Source organism: Castor canadensis, chromosome 15 (assembly GCF_047511655.1).
Source record: "Castor canadensis chromosome 15, mCasCan1.hap1v2, whole genome shotgun sequence".
Lineage (NCBI taxonomy): Eukaryota > Metazoa > Chordata > Mammalia > Rodentia > Castoridae > Castor > Castor canadensis.
In genome coordinates this window covers 52055539-52072733 of record NC_133400.1, presented here as the reverse complement: position 1 = coordinate 52072733, position 17195 = coordinate 52055539, and the positions used below count along the sequence as shown (strand labels likewise).

Sequence of the window (17195 nt, the reverse complement as noted above, 5' to 3'; positions counted from 1 at the left end):
TCTTTCCCTTGGAGTAGTTCCCTTTGAGTATTCCTTTTGAGTGCTGCTTAATCTTTCATGTAGGCTTTTATTTCTTCTTCCATTGTGATGAATAGCTTTGCTGGAGAGAGTAATCTAGGTTTGCAGTCATTTTCTTTCAGAGCTTGAAAACATTATTTCATCCTCTCCTTGCTTTTAATATTTCTTTTGAGACATGTGTTGTTATTCTGATAGAAATGTTTTTATAGGTGGCTTGGCACTTTTCCCTTATAATTTTCAATATTGTTTTCTTGTTCAGTATAGATAATGTTTTAAAACTATACAATGACAGGAGGAGGCTCTACTCTGGTCTTATCTCTTGGGAATCTTAAAGGCCCCTGTACATGGGTGGCTATATCCTTCTCCGTATTTGGGAAGTTTTCTTCTATTAACTTTTTGAAAATATTTTCTATGATTTTAGCATTGACCTTCTCTTTCTATGCCCATGATTTGTAGGGTCTGTTTTTTAATTTTGTCCAAGAAGACTTACATGCTCCATTCATAGATCGTAATTTTTTATCTTCACTTGATTTTTCTATTACATGTAGTTATCTTATTTTATGTATTATTTTTGGTGTGACTGGAGTTTGAACTCAAAGCTTTGTGCTTGCAAAACAGGCACTCTTCTACCAGAGCTACACATCCAGTTAATTTTGCTCTGGTTATTTTGGTGATGGCATCTCCCTAAGTATTCACCTAAGCTGACTTTGAACCATTATTCTCCCAATCTCAACCTCTCAAGTAGCTAGGATTACAGGCATGAGCCACTGGCAACCGGCCCATCTACCTTTTCTTCTACCCCTGATAGTCTGTTTTTCCTTTTATCCAGCCTATTTGAGAAACTTTCAAATGAGGCTTTTATTTGATTTGTAGAACTTAATTTCTAAAATTTAATTTGATTTTTCAGAATTTCTTTATCTTTATTGAATTTCCCTTTCATATCTTGCATCATCTTCTTTTTTCAACTGTTCATTTGTATCTTCTTTGAATTCATTTACCTGTTCATTTGTACAGTCTTTGAATTGACTGAGGTATTTTCTTAGATCCTCTTTAGAACTGTTGATCATTCTTATCATTATTTTTATTTATTTACTATTTTCATGGAACTGTGGTTTGAAACCAGGACTTCATACTTGCAAAGCAGGCACTCTACTGCTTGAGCCATACCTCCAGTCTATTTTGCTCTGATTATTTTGAAAATGGGGTCTTATGATCTGTTTTCCTGGGCTGGCCTAGAACTATAACATTCCCAAGCTCTAATATTACAGTTGTGAACCATCCGGATCTGGCCATTATTTTGAGTTAAATATTTGAGATCTCATTCACTTCACAAACCTTAAGATACTTTATTATGTGATTGTTGATTTATTTACAGTTCCATGTTGCTTTGTTTTTCAATTTTTTTTGTTTCTGCAATGAGATTTGCTAATTTGAAATGCCATCATTGTTTAGGCATTTTAATTACCTACAGTCTTTTAGTTGAATTATTCTCTATATTTCAAATTAATAGTGGTAGGGTGGATTTGACATTTCTCACCACTGGTCTGGGGGTATAATTCAACAGTAACAACTTCACCAATTTTCAACCAAGCAGCATATTTATAAAAAGTATAAAAACAAAAACCAAAACATGTATGCCATCAATCATGTTTATATGTATACATATATATATATGTATGTATATATATATATATATATATATATACATACATATATATATATGTATATATATAGGACTAGCACTTTTTTATGGTGCACTGGGAAGTTAGAAAAAAATTCAGAATTTAAAATTTAGGTAGTAAAAACAAGGTGGGGGTCAACTGTAGAAATAAGCATGAAAGAAGATGGGAAGAAGGATGGTGAAGTACGCATGCTGAAGGTAAACAAAACAATAGTGTGTTGAAGTAAGATTTAATTATTATGGAAGCAGATGCTATAGTCAGGGCAAAGAGATAGAGAAAACAACAATAACAAAGAAAGTAGAACAATCTACCAATGGAAAAATATTAAAATGGAGACAGGAAAAAATAAAAATCAATATATTGACTTCATGGAGAAGTATGTGTGTGTTTGGCACTTTCAGAGCAGGGATCTTATTTTCCAATCTCTGCTCACTAGCATTTTTGTTTACGGTTTTATGTCATATTACTCAGATATCATCTTCTGGCCCTAGATCACTGGAATATTCCCTCTGGGTTCAGCCTAGTTTGTTAAGGCTTTTGGTCAGAGGCAGTGGCTAGAATGAAGTATGATAGGTCCTCTGGAATACCAGTAACTCCCAAGAGTTGGGCTGCTCTACCAGGATTCTGTTGGGGAGGAACAGTTCCAAGCCAGTTAAGTAGCAGTTTGGGGTATTGGTGGGGAGCCTCCAGTCACAGCTATTGGTGGGCCTAAGGGTATAGCCAGTTAGAGGGTAATACTCTGGGCTTGTGTGATTCCATGCACTTCTCTTTTACTGTGAGCAAGCAGTAACCCAGTTCTCCAGTGTTTTCCACCAATCCTCTGGTCTGGAAAAAGACGCCGGTCTGCTTTCCTTGCAGAGAATCCCATGGTTTCCTCTATTTACATCTAAACGTTGGTCTGGGCAGTGGGCCTAAGCGTGTAGCTGATTAGAAAGATCTTGCTCTCGTGCTTGCTCTTTGCCCTGGGCAGCAGTACCGGCTTCAGTAGAATGTCTGGGGTGAGGCTTGCCTGGCTGCACTTGGCCACTTGGCACTTTTGGTAGTTTCTTTTGCAGCATAGTGTGAACAAGTGGCTGTTGACACAAACAAACAAACAACAACAACCAACAAAGCCAGTAAAAATAAGCTGTGCTAGAATGATGTAGAAATACAGCATATCTATTCCTGCTTCTGTGTGCAGCTCTGGGCTTCACATGAGCAAAGTTTCTCTGTTTCTTTTACAGATCTGAAGTTTGATACTTTTAAATTTTCTTTAGCCAGTGTCTGTCTTGTCAGTCTGACACTGTCACCTTGCTTACTAACTTGCAAGCTCTTTTTGTAGTCCCCCCACTTAAAGTTTATTTCTCCTTCCCAGAGACACAGGAATGTTGTGATAGGTGTTTTCAATCCCCCATTTTCCATGTCCTCTCCATTTGTATTTTATAATATTTTAGCTAAATTTATAGCCATGCTGTATATAATGTATAAGATATATTCAATAATATATATATATAATTAAATTTATCAAAGTGATAAGTTTTCCTGATATTATGGAATGCAGACACTTTTGTTGATAGCTAAAATGGAATTTGTGGATTTATCAGAAAATGCCATGTGTTGTGTGCAAGGGTTGATAGATAGAGGTGAGGGGAAATGATGGAAAGAATCAAATAATGTAAACATGGCTTTGGAGTCAGGGGAGCAGCCATCTGAGTTCCTCTCTTCTTTATTTGTGGTCTTTAAGGATATGCACTCCTGAGATCGCATGATAATAAAATTGCTTGTCTAAGAAGGAGCTTTGGACATAGAACCCCAAGAGATGTGGAGTCTGCAAAAGGTAGGCTGTGACCAACTAATTTCCCTGGCCTGCTCCAGTGAAGAGGCATCACTGTAGCCTCTTCTTATAGAGATGACCTTCTTTATCAGAAGCCCTGAAGTCAGCCTGTGTTCACTTTCTGAAGGCAATTTCATCGACTGTGGTTCAGATGAGATTTTGAGCATCATTCCTCTTGAAGTCAACCAGGTAGTAATACATTGGATGTCAGATCAATGTTATTCATGTATCTTAAACACTTGTTATTTAATTAATTTTAGTTACTATGCTTAATAATATATTCATATCAAATGAGTATTTGTAATATTGTTGCTTTTTACTCATTTTTGTGCGTGTAGGATTTCCCAGTGGTAATTTTAACATGTCAATAATTTCCCCATATTTCCTTTGTAATGCTAGGGATGTTGTCTTTATTTCTACTTTCCCCCAACTTTCCTGGCCCATGTCTGCTTTCTGAGATATGGCGTGTCATGCACAATTATGCATGACACAAAATAATAGAACAGGAAATGTCATTATCTGAGACACGTATGCTGATTATTCTTCTATTCTCAGGGATTGGTTCAATTCTGTTCTAAACATGAATTATAAACCAGGATTTTTTCCATATTTACTGAAGCATAGTTCCATAAATATTGCATATATTTAAAGAGTACACATACGGTTGGATAAACATACACATTACAAAATGGTTACAACAATCAATCTAATTATCATACCCATCAAACCATTCCCATTTTATAAATTTACCATCCAGGCTCTCATACAATTAAAGTTATTTCCCCATCCATAAGACCTGTAATCCATGAAAGATAAAATTCAGAATGTGTGAGTTCAATATCACACTAAATGGTAATTTCTGGCATGGCCTCTTCTGTCTCCATCTTAACACAAAGACCACTGTTCTACAATGACCTGATTATTTTATGAATATCTGATTAACATAAGTATTTAAAGTTTTTTCTGCTTTCTAAAGGGCAACAATCAATTTTTATTTTTATGCTTTTTATGATTCTGTGCAGTTAATTTTTGTTTTTTTTAGCTATTTTATTAATATTGTGCTGTCCAAAAATCTTAAGAGATGAATTCACTTAGGATGAGATTGAGACTATCAGATAGGGTTTTTCAATTTCTGTTGGAATTAATAGTTAGATTAGATCAGTTCAACTTGCAAGTGGGAGTCATGAATTTCAAGTTTAAAAGTACGTTTGTCTAATTATTGCTGAGGAGTGTCTGGATAAACTCTATCTACTTTCCACAAAAATTCCATGGGAAGGTGAAAAACCTTGAAGGACAGGGAAATCTTAGAATCATTGAATAAGAAGAACATATTAAAATTACAGAGATATACTGTGAGAATTGTTTGTTCATTTATGAAAGCTGATTGTACCCTATAAAGAAGCTTAAGCAGTAATTTTTCAAGAATCAGCTCAGAGGCCATAATATTTGATCTCTGATCTATTTTTCCATGACATACTCATACCTTACCTAGGTGTCCTTGTGGGTAAATGTTCATAAGATTACAAATATGAAATTTGACAAGGATTTCAAGTTATTCTGAGTAAACAAAAGTTTGTAAACCAAGTTTCTAGAGGACATAGTTATTCTTGATTTTTATTACCAAAAATTAATAGTACAAGGAGGTTTGATTGTTATGTTTCCAAAGATACATACAATATATTTTCATCAAATTTAAGCTCTGTATTATCCTTTTAAGTGCATTTACTTTCCCCTTTTCAAGCAGAATTTAGTGTGTTTCATTACTCTATCTTCATTTAAATATATAATGTTCTTCAATCATGTTCATCTCCCAGAACCTTCTCCTTTCTCCCTCTGCTTCTGTATATGACTTGTTACTTCTCTCTTGCAGTTTTCAATATTCTTTCTCTATTTTTTCTTTTCTGTGTATTTGTTGTATCAATTATAATATAATTTGTGGAAGTTCTTATTTGATCTTCCTAATGTCCTCAAAGGCTTCTTTACTTAGATAACTCTCTCTTTATCATGATTAGGAAATTTTTCTGCTATAATTTTATGGAATATATTATGCAGGCCTGTAACTTGTACTTTTACTTGTTTTTTACATGATTTGTAGGTTGGTCATTTAATGGTGTTCCAGAGGTTTTGCATGTTCTGTTAACATTTTCTTAGTATTTTATTTGTTTTTGAGTGCTGTAATTTCTCTACTTTATCTTGAAGTCCTGTTATTCTGTTTTTACCTTTACCCACTCTATTAGCAAGACTTACAACTGTGTTTTTTTTTTACATTTAAGTTAATGAGGTCTCACTTCCAAAATTTCAAGTTGATTTTTTTAGGCTTTCAATATTTTATTGATTTTTGCTTTTTTATGACTTATCATCTTCCATATTTCATTTACTTTTTTATTTAATTCTTTCTGAGTTCATTAAGCGATAGGCTTTACTGTCTTTGAATTTGCACAGATTGGTTGTACATGTCATTTTTAATTTTGTTGATCATTCTTGCCATCATTCTCTTGAGTTCCTTTGTTGAAATTTCATTCATTTCACTATCATTCAAGCCCTCTACTGTGGAACTGTTGACTTTTGGAGGAGACATTTTACCTTATTTGTTATATTACTTGTGTGTCTACATTGAAATTTATGCATTTAAGGCCAAAGTTTTGCTTGGAGCTTTTAATCTACTGAGTCCTTTCAGGTAAAGTAATCCAAATGTTTGGACAAGACGGGGTAGTAGGCAGGTTGTAGTTAGAAACAATGACAGTTGACAGACACACTCAGTATAAAATACAGTAATCCCTGATTAAGAAGAATCATTGCTACTGCTGCAGAATTGTTAGATGAATAAAAAAGAAGAAATAATACCTTGTGAGCTAGGAAGATATTAGTTTATAATGATAATAATTGAATTAAGAGAGGAAAGATGATATGAACGAATAGTGCACGACATGGTATAATCATGATGAAAGAAGAGGCTGCTAAACTGAATAGAAGGGGACAATGAGAAAGTAAAAGGAGAGAGATAAAAAGGTACAGCTGAAAGGATGGTGAGAAAAAGAGAAAAAAGTGATCTGGAAATTAGTATTATTTCAAAAATAATGGCAAGAAAGAAGGTTCATGGATGGGTAAATAGAGAAGAAAGTAATAGAATAAGATAGAGAACTGATGTAATTGTTGACAGAAAGAAAGTAGATGTTTGGGATGTTTCTGTCAGCATTGTTCAGCATAACCAAAAGGCAGAAACATCACAAACATCCATCGTCTTACAGATTTAATGAGGTGTGAGAGAATCATACAATAGGATATTATTCAAACATAACAAAGACTTCAGTACATATGCTAGAATATGGATGAACCTCTAAAATATATTAAGTTGAAGAATCCAGTAACCAAATGCCATTTATTGTTTCATGGCACATACATGAAATGTCTACAACAAGGAAATCTATGCAACAGAGAATTAGTGGTTGTTGGCTGATGGAGAGTTGGGAGTAGGAAAGAGATGACAGCTAAAGAGTACAAGGTTCCTACTTGAGATGAATCTGATCTAAAATGGAGTATGGTATTCACTGTGCATAATTATACCTTGAATGGGTAAATGTATTGTATGTGAATTGTTTCAATAAACATAATTTTTAAAAGGTTAAAAAAAGAAATTAAAGATGGGGAGCATGATAAGAGAGGCAGAGAGAAGAGATGTTTTAAAATTGAATAGCAACATGTGGTTTTATTTGGCTCGTGTATAATGACTGCAAACAACAGAAGGATGAAAAACAGAATAAAAAAGAAAGCAAGTGAGCAAGAAAGAAAAAATGCCAAAGACAAATTAAAAAAACTCAAAGGCACAGACAAAATGAACAGTCAGTATTTTCTTCATTGTTAAGCAGGCAGGTCTTAACCTTTCCTCCTCAAAGCAGTTTTTTGATTTATTAAAATTTAAGATGCTAGGATAAGTAGGGACTATCTAGTTGGAAATTTAGCTTAGCAGCAGAGTGGTTACACAGATTCTCAGGCCCTCACCCAGTGTTTAAGTAATGACAAGTAGACTCATTCTGTTTGCAATTTTCCATGCTGGCTTCCAGAGGCTAGGCTCCTAACCTCTCAGACTCTGGTTTCACTACCCACCTGATCTTTGGTGGTCTAGATGCCAAAGGCTGTTCTTTTCTGGACCAACACTTTTCTCAAGTCAATGACAATATTGCTGGACACTGGATATGCAAAAATGAGATTTCTAAGAGGAATCTATGGCTAGTAACAGGGCTGTACTAATAATCAGGATTTTATCTTTTGAATTATTTGGGGTTTCTGTGGAACAATTATTATTGTTGTGATCCCATGGGTTGGAAGGTTCTCATCGCAGATCTGGATAATATTGTCTGAGCCACTAATCTTGCCCTCAGCAAATTCTCTCTACAACTGAACTCCATGCTCCTTCTATACCTACTGTCATGTTCATGGGATACTCATGTATACACATCTAATGTACTGCATATTCTGATTTCCTTAGATTTTCTGGAGGAAGTTTGGAGTGAGTATAGCTGTTCAATTTAGGGTATCTGTGAGTTGAGATGTTGGGGGATATTTCTCAGATGTCATCTTAGTACTTATTCCTTGGTTTTTGTGAAAACAAAGAATAATTGATAGAAAAGCTATGGCTTATACTGCACTTAGTAAAATGCATGAAAAAGTTGACGTTCAACAAAAAGTATTAAATAGGGTAAGGGAGAGAAAAGGAAGAATGAGTGAAGAGGGACAGAGATAGAAAGGAGCAAAGGAAAGTATCTGAATATTCACTTGAATTGACCACACCCATGATAAATTTTGTTTTTTATTTCACTAGTTCTCTAAATTCATCCTACATCCACAGGCCTTCACAGAGTGTATATTGTTGGTCCTCATCCTAAGAATATATCAGAATTATGTCAAGAAATTGGCAAAGCACTTGTATTTCTTTCTTTTCTTTGTTTCTTTCTTTTTTTCTTTCTTTCCTTCTTTTTTCTTTCTCTCTCTCTTTCTCACTCTCTTTCTTTCTTTCTTTCTTCTCTTCCTTCCTTTCTTTCTCTCTTTCTGACTTTCTTTATTACTTTTGCTCTTTCCAACTTTTTCTTCTTTGTTGTTACTTCTGTTTGAAGTCAGGACTCTGCACTTGGTAGGAAGGTGCTCTGCAGGTTGAGCCACTCCACTAGCCCTTTATGTTATGATTATTTTTGATATAGGGTCTTGTTTTTGCCTAGGCTTTCCTGAGCCATGATCTTCTTGTTTTATAATTCTTGGTGTAACTGGGATTATGAGCATGAACCACCACCCTCAGCATTTCTTAATATGCAATCTCACAAAATTCTTTGCTCAGACTGAATTCGAAGTGCGATCCTCCTGAAAACACTTTCCTATGTATCTGTGATGTCAGATACTTGCCACTGAGCTCAGCAATTTGTTGAGATGGGGCATTGCAAATGTTTTCTTTGGGCTGGCCTTGTACAATTATCTTCCCAATTTCAAATTCCCAAATAACTGGAATTACAGGCTTGAGCCACTGCATCTCAATATTTGTATTTATAACACCTGACAGCTACTGATTTTGTTGTTTCCATCTTAGCTTTTCCATCAGCATCATCAACAACATAGAACCCCAAACAAAACTTTTGTGTCCAGATTCTTTCTTCTGGGGCTGACAGATAATCCAGAATTGGAACTCTTCCTCTTCTGCCTTTCTTGTCCATATGCCTGGTTACCATTCTGGAAAATCTTCTAATAATTCTGGCCATCAGTTCTGACGCTCATCTCCACACATCAATGTAATCGTTTCTCTCCAATCTGTCTTGTATTGACATCTGTGTAAGTATGATCACAGTCCCAAAGATGTTGTCGAACATCTGGACACAATACAAAGCCACCAGTTACATAGACTGCCTCACTCAGGTCTACTTTGTCCTAGTTTTTGTTGGAGTGAAAAACTTTCTTTTTGTAGCAATGGCTTATGATTATTATGCAGCTATCTGCCAACCACTTAGGTACACATGGTTCTGTGTTGTGTTGGTTTTATTTACCTTGTCCATTAAAATTGTGGATGCACTGTTGCACAGTCTGATGGTATTGCAGCTGTCATTCTGCACAAACCTTGAAATACCCCACTTTTTGTGTGAACTTGCTCAGGTCCTCAAGATTGCATGTTCTGATACTCTCATTGATAACATACTGATGTATATTGAAACTTGCATCTTTGGTAGGGCTTCTATCTCTGGAATTCTGTTTTCCTATTTTCACATTGTGTCCTCTGTCTTGAGAATACTACCAATAGCAGGAAAGTATAAAGCCTTTTCCACCTGTGGGTCTCATTTCACAGTTGTGTCCTTGTTCTATGGCTCAGTTGTTGTGGTGGACATTAGCTCAGCAGTTACCAACTCACCCAGAAAGTCTGCAGTATGCTTCAGTGATGTATTCCATTTTCCTTCAAACGCTGAACCCATTCATCTATAGTCTAAGGAGCATGGACATGAAGAAAGCCTTGAGGAATCTCATTGGCAGGACAGCATCTCTTCTTCTTTGATTGGTCATTTCTTTTGGAATCGGGTTTCTATATTAAGTTAAATTGATTGGACCCCTTGTGATACAGAATGGCTGAATCTTTTATCACTAAACTTTTTTTTTTCTAAAATAACCAGGCAATGTAATGACCATGTGAATTTTAACTCAGCTTGAAACCTAGAGTTGCTTTTGTTCAGCTCTTGAATAGTGACAAATTATCTCAACTTCTTAAATATATTTATCTACTTGGGATAAACAGAAGCTGAGTCTGTAGTAGAGACAAATTTTAGCAAAATTTTTGTGTAGTTTTCTCAGAGTCACGCAAGTTGGAGAGGGCAAATAAAATGTTGCGTGAATTCATTTAATATTTTTAAAATGACCTTCACCTGATCATCTTTAGAGTCACTGGAATTATATTCTGCAGTTAGTCCTCTTGTGAGGCAAAGGAGTGAACATTCATATTCTGGAAAGTATACATTGAGGCCTGATACTGGCAAAATGTATCCTTCACTAGTAAAGATATCTAACGTATTCAATAATACCATGTACATAAAACATAAAATGAGATTAATTAGATCATAACGGTTGTTTGAAATAATTGTAAATTTCAATAAGAAGCATGTCTTCAATGGAATAAGAAAAAAATTCTAATAGTAATGAACTAAAACAATGGAAAGTGTAATCTTTACTCCAAGGACATCAAAGTTAGGAAATGTACTGGAATAGAGAATTTCCTTCAGTCCTCTCTGTTGTAGGCTAATCCTAGGACTGAATCTTCTCTAAAACAACAGGTCATTACAACAAGTGCAGGTATCAGTTGTCACACAAAGATAAGATTCTTTAGGTAGAAAAATACATCTACATAGCTGGTTTCATTGATAAGTAAATTTTTTATGAGTTAACCATACCACATATCTGCAGAGCATTGTATGTCAGATCTGAAAATACGGGAATATCCTATCCCATTAACACAACATTGATTTATTTTGTAAACAGGTGAATAGTATTTGGAAGAAGGGGGTTTGTAGAAGAAGTTCTTTCCTTTCATTGTCTGGGTGGCCTTTATTTGCAATAATATGTTTCTTTTTAAACCAGAAGTCTCCACTTCAAAGAAAAGATGTAACGTAATCATGGAAACAGAAAAGGAATTAAGGCATCTAGTAATTGATTGTCAGTATTTGACCACATTTTCTTACACAACAGCTATTTTCAAAAAGTCTAGTGAATTTTTATCAATTTTGTGGTGTACATGTATAATTTATTAAATAAATGTTTTTTATTTGATGTCATTATATATCAAACCTAATGGATGAATTATATGTCTTCTTATTTTCATCTGTGTAACATAGAGTGAACCATGTTATTGGGTTTCATGTTTATTCATTTATTTTTTAATGCTCAGTATTTTTATATTATATGTGATGATATTAAAAATAAGGAGCATTGTTTTTTACAGTGCTGAGGTTTGAACTCAGGGCCTTCACCTTGAGCCACTCCGCCAGCCCAACTTTTTGTAAGAGGGTTTTTCGAGATAGGGTCTTGTGAACTATCTGCCTAAGATGCTTGGAACTGTGATCCTCCTGATCTCTGCCTCCTGAGTAGTTAGGATTACCCTTGAGCCACCAGGGCCCAGCAGCAGCATTTCTGAGATTGATGAGGTTTCAGAAGTTATTTTACTGCATTTTTAAAAAAAGCTGAGTGTTCTTTTAGATATTGTCTGAAATATTTGGATAAAGTTTATACTTGGGTAATAATTATTGGCTATAACTGATTAGATTTTAATTTGAATGGCAGGTCCAAGAGTTTCCTGAGTTTTTGAACCAATTTAACATCCTTATAGATATTTTTGGTGTGTCACATCTTCCTCCAAATACTTTATTTACCTTGGCAGTCTACGTAGGGGAAAAAGCATTTAATTATTTATACTTCTCTTATTGTGAGATTCATAATTCCTACACACATGTATTATCATCATTTGTTTGCTTCTCATTAAATATGTGTGTATTATGTTACCATTAATCTGCTTACCTTGTGTAAATCACTTACTCATAATACTTATCTATGTCCCTGGGATGCCTATACTTTGTTATACACACAATTCATTTTATTGTTTTAAGTATACACACACATATGTATGTATAATTCTTAGGGCTGTGTCTCTTCTTGAATGTGCTTTACAACAATTGGTAGATGCACAATAATGCTATATTTGACCATGTCTTAAATTGTCAATATTTTCCTTTGGGTTCTTTTTACAAATATTGATATTGAACACCCTATTTTTATTCATATATGACATTTTTCTTTTGCAATTGAAACTGAAACCACATAAAATTTTTTTCCGGTTTAATTTGAGACAGATATCTAAATTTATTTTATTTCTTAGGATAATTTATTAAACAATTAACCACTTCTATCTGATGCCAACTCAGCAATAAGAATCCCTATTTATGTGGTGATGGTTTTCTGCAATGTTTTTCCCTAAACAATAGGATTATTTTATCTATACCATGCCTGATATTACATATCTTAAATATTATCCAATACCAGGATACTAAAACTTATTTTAACGTGGTAATAATTCCTTTCTTGATTTCTCATCTGGAATGTTAACAGTCACCTTCATCAATCAGTAGTTAGGTCTCTACTCCCACATTCTGTTTACTATATTATACTGCTCATTAATAAAGATAATACAACAAATTGCTCAATCAAGTCTATAGGTAACTGAGTTATTTCTTCCTTGGGGACTTTCTAAAAGCTTCTGGTATTCTAAGTCCATATGCATGCATATAGGTAGTGCTTTACTTCTTATTTAACTCATATTTCTCAAATAAAGAACATCCACCTCTATCCTTGGCAAGCACTCTCCTTCAAGGACAGTAAGCCCTCATTACCTGAGAAGGCAAAGTTCTTTCTTGCTTATGAATACAAATCTATATGGATCCTTCTCTTTTTTCCATTTACTATAATATATCTGAGATTTTCCCTTAGCACTTGAAATAATTAATATTTTTGTTTTGAAAAATTAATCTCATTTCACACTTATAACCTTATTTATGTGTAACACAAAGTAATAGACATTACTCTGTAATCATTTTGATTTTTTACACTTTATTACTCATTTGTTAAAAAATAATGGGTGATAATGGAAAAGAAAATTATTGTAATGTTATAAGTTGATTTTTAAATATCTTAAAATTATAGATTAAAATTCATAAAGAGTTAAACATGGCAAATCATGATAATCTATATTCATATGATGAAATTATTGACATTTTTATTTATAAAAATCTCTTAAAATAAATAACATAGAGCACCATCTCCTCCTATGGTACATGAACAAATAAATACCTTGTCATAGAGACATATGTGTACTACCACTTTTGGTGATTTAAAATGTAGAACCATTGTTTTTACACATATTCCATTAATTTGAAAGAAATATGCATGGAAATGTTATAACGGATCTGGAAACATGTTTATCAATGTGATTACAGAATGCTAGCTATCATTTAACGCACTCAGCACTAGTCAATGAAGATATTTGTTTCTTCTATACAAAATACTGACAACAAAATTAAGGTGTAGGAACATTAATATACTCATGTAGACATTTTGGTGCTTACCAAAATTTAAAATATCATAACTATCTATCTATCTATCTGTCTGTCTATCTATCTATCTTTCATATATCTATGTATAAAATTCAATAAGGTTCCTTGATATTGTGAAATAGAGGTAGCCAAAAGGAAGGTTGGAATTTATTAGAGAAGTTCAATGTGTTATACTAAAATGGAGTTGAGGTAATGCTGGACATACCCAGGTCATATATACTTAGAATGGCGGCTGGAAATCGGTCACCCTGAATTCTTCCTTATAAAACTTGTCTTTAAGGATATATACTGATTTAGACCAGAAGGATAGTAATGTTTCTCCAATAATGATGAATTTTGTATGTTGAACCCTGGCATGTAGAGAACATACGAGTCAAGCAGTAACAACCATACTCAGCATCCCTACATGGACAGGGTGAAACAGCTGTACCTTCTCACAGGGATGATCCTTCCTGATTTGGACCCTATTGACTCAACCACATATGTGCCCTTCCTGAGTACAGGTCTTTGTCTTGCATATCTGAGCAAGATGCTGAGCATTCTTCTTATTGAAGTAAAAGAGATAACCCAAGTCCTTTGGTTAATGACTTGGTATTGAAGGCAGATGTTTTTCTACAACTCCACACAAGGGAATCAGTGAAACAAGAGCCTGCACATGATGATGAGGAATAGAAATCCTATGACCATCCTGCCTGTTACCTACTTGACATATCCTCAAATTTTCACCGATATTCAGCCAGCTCTCTTTTGGATGGACACCGAGATTCTCTTTCCTGCATACATCAGGAAAGACCATTTTTCTTCTGAATGAAGAGAAATCCATTCCTTCTTGAACATGATAACTCATTTAAAATATTGTGATGGTTACTTGAATTGTTTTGTTTGTGGTGGAGGGTTTTGATCATGGTATTGTTTTTCTAGTACTGTCATAACAAAGTGCCATAGAATGGATGACTTAATAAGAGAAATTTTTATGATCACAGTTCTGTAGATCGGGAGTCTAGATCAAGATATCGACAGGGTGATTCCTCCTGAGGCCTCTGTCCTTTGTTTGCACACATCTGCCTTCTCACAGTGCCTTCAAATTGTCTTCCTTGTATGTGTACCTTCACCCTAATCTATTTTTATGAAGACTCCAGTCATACTGAATTATGGTTTGCTCTAATATAAACTTGGTTTTCTCATAAATACCTCAGATAAAATCAATTAGCTTTTTTATTTTGTTCAATTTATTCATTTACTTTAAAATTAACATTTTATTACCATGTTATTTATTCAAAAAGGATTCATTATTCTATTTCCATACATACATATTCATCCATGCATCACCATATCCTTTCTCCCTCCATCCTTCCATTGGTTCTTGCTCCACAGTCCCCATTTTACATTTTGATTTTTTTAGATCTGTATTCTGCATATGAGAAAAAACATGTAATGTTTGCCTTTTTGGGTCAAGCTTATCTTGATTAACATGATGATATCTTGGAAAACACTAGAAGATACTGCTGCAGGCAAGAAGTAGTTATCTTTTTAAAGAACAATCTCCAAATGCAGTTGCAATGTAGATGCTGCATTGTATAGAGAGGTCTGTCCTATGTATGTACAAGGGCTTTGAGGACTCTGGGGAAAGAAGTGGAGATGAAGACAGGTTCACTGAGCAGCTTCATCACCCTCATTTTTCATTTTCTGATACACCCTATATTTTCCATTGATGCAGTAGAGATAGTATAACAGCAATAAAACATGATAACCAATCTCCATTTCTAAAATTAGTCTTTGTTGACAGTGTGTTATATGTTTCAAGTCTTTTTAAATAAAGTTGTAAAATAAGGAGCATAAAAAATTGTTGAATTTGGTGTAACTCTTCTTTTATCTTCCTTTCCCAAAACATGTAACTTCAATGTGATTGTGTCTTTCCTGCGTGATTCTATACTGTATATGTATCATGTCAATAATCATAGCTTTACTCCTTAAGAAATGTAGAAATAAATTGTGTTGTGAAAATATGGTGGAACACTGTGTTAGTTAAGATTAAGGAACTGATGTCAATTAGCTGGAGGAGTCTTTCTGCTCTGCCTGGAAAAGAATAATGAGTAGGATTAGAGAAATTCCTCAAGATACTTTGGACCATTGTTGGGTTTTTGGAATCCACAGGAAGCAGCAGCAGATGACAGCTAGCACCAACAAGTGGCATCTTCTAGTGTTGCTCCTCCAGTATAGGCATGGGTGGTGGGTCCCTTTGTCTTACCATAACAAGTTTGACATCTCACATACCTCTGGAGTTGGTCTTCAGTGTATTTGGCAACACTAGCCCTGGGAAGTGTTATAACTTGCATCTTGGAGCTAGGGTCCTGGGTAACTGATAGTACCAGCTATACCAGTTCTGCTCCTAACTAAAGTGACCCCTACCTGCCAAAATTTAAGCTCTCCTCACACAGTCAATTACATCAATAACCCACCAATGTCAGCTCTGCTGCTGGAATGACTCCAATCAACCATTCTATAGCTCTCACTACTGCTGCCACTACTGCTCTTTTCACTTTGTTACTAAATCAGCTGTTATTAGTGATGAAAATCAAAAGCAACAAAGAAGACCATTCAGGAGAAGCCTTCATTGGACCTAATGTTGTGACATCAGAGAACAACCCAGGAAAGTATATTCCATATGATTGACAAAATGAGGCCAAGAATCTGTATTAATAACCACTAGGGGGCTATAAAAATGGTAATCGCAGAATTCATGGAAGTCTCTTAAGCACCCATCTTGACATTCCTTTTTGCAAGTGAAAGGCTCTTTTATACTAAAAACAAGTCTTATTTGGGCCATCAGGGTACTGCTCCTCATCTGTTCTGGGTCAAAATGGCTGCAGAGTCATCTAGGGTTTCCTCTGGCATGCAATTGCAAAAAACCTGGCACAGTTTTCTGGAATTGTTCCTTCAAGAGTCAGAGCTGTGCTCTGGCAGAAAGCAGGTGTAGCTCTCATGCAGCTTTCTCAAGGTGCCTGTGGAGTGCTCAAAGCAGCTGGTGCTGGCATAAGGGCAGACTGGTTGCTTGGCTGTCATTCCTTCCCTCAAGGAAGCCAGGGTATTAGGTTGGTATACAAGGGATGCCAATTAGGGAGATAAATTTCCCTAGCCTATAATATCTTATTTCATTTAAAAGTAAATATTAAAAGATATTTTTACCTAAAGGCATGTTATTAATATTAACAGGTCTCTAATAATATTTAATAGCACTTAAGAATTCTGAACTCTTGCCTCTCTGCCCCAGGGAGAAATGCACCTCTATCATCTTTTTCAAAATGAATATCCCATATAATATCCTTAGTCAAAAAACAAGATGCTTAAGACTTCAATTGGAAATTGCACATGCATAGTAGGGTCTATTTTATTAAGACATTTAAATGCAACAAAATGCAATCATTTTTATTTGTAAGACTAATACCTAATAGAATAAAAAGTGAAGAGTAATAATGTATCTCAAGTTATTTCAGTGGTTTCCTGTGGAGTGATATAAATATGTTTGTGATATTTCAGGAAGTGAGAGGCTTCAAATATGGC

The 17195-nt window shown here is 34.7% G+C and overlaps 1 pseudogene; it reads left to right on the top strand.

Moving 5' to 3' along the window:
• The first annotated feature begins 1852 nt into the window (after positions 1-1852).
• LOC109678572 (olfactory receptor 7G2-like) lies at positions 1853-10039 on the top strand (annotated as a pseudogene).
• The last annotated feature ends 7156 nt before the right edge of the window (positions 10040-17195 follow it).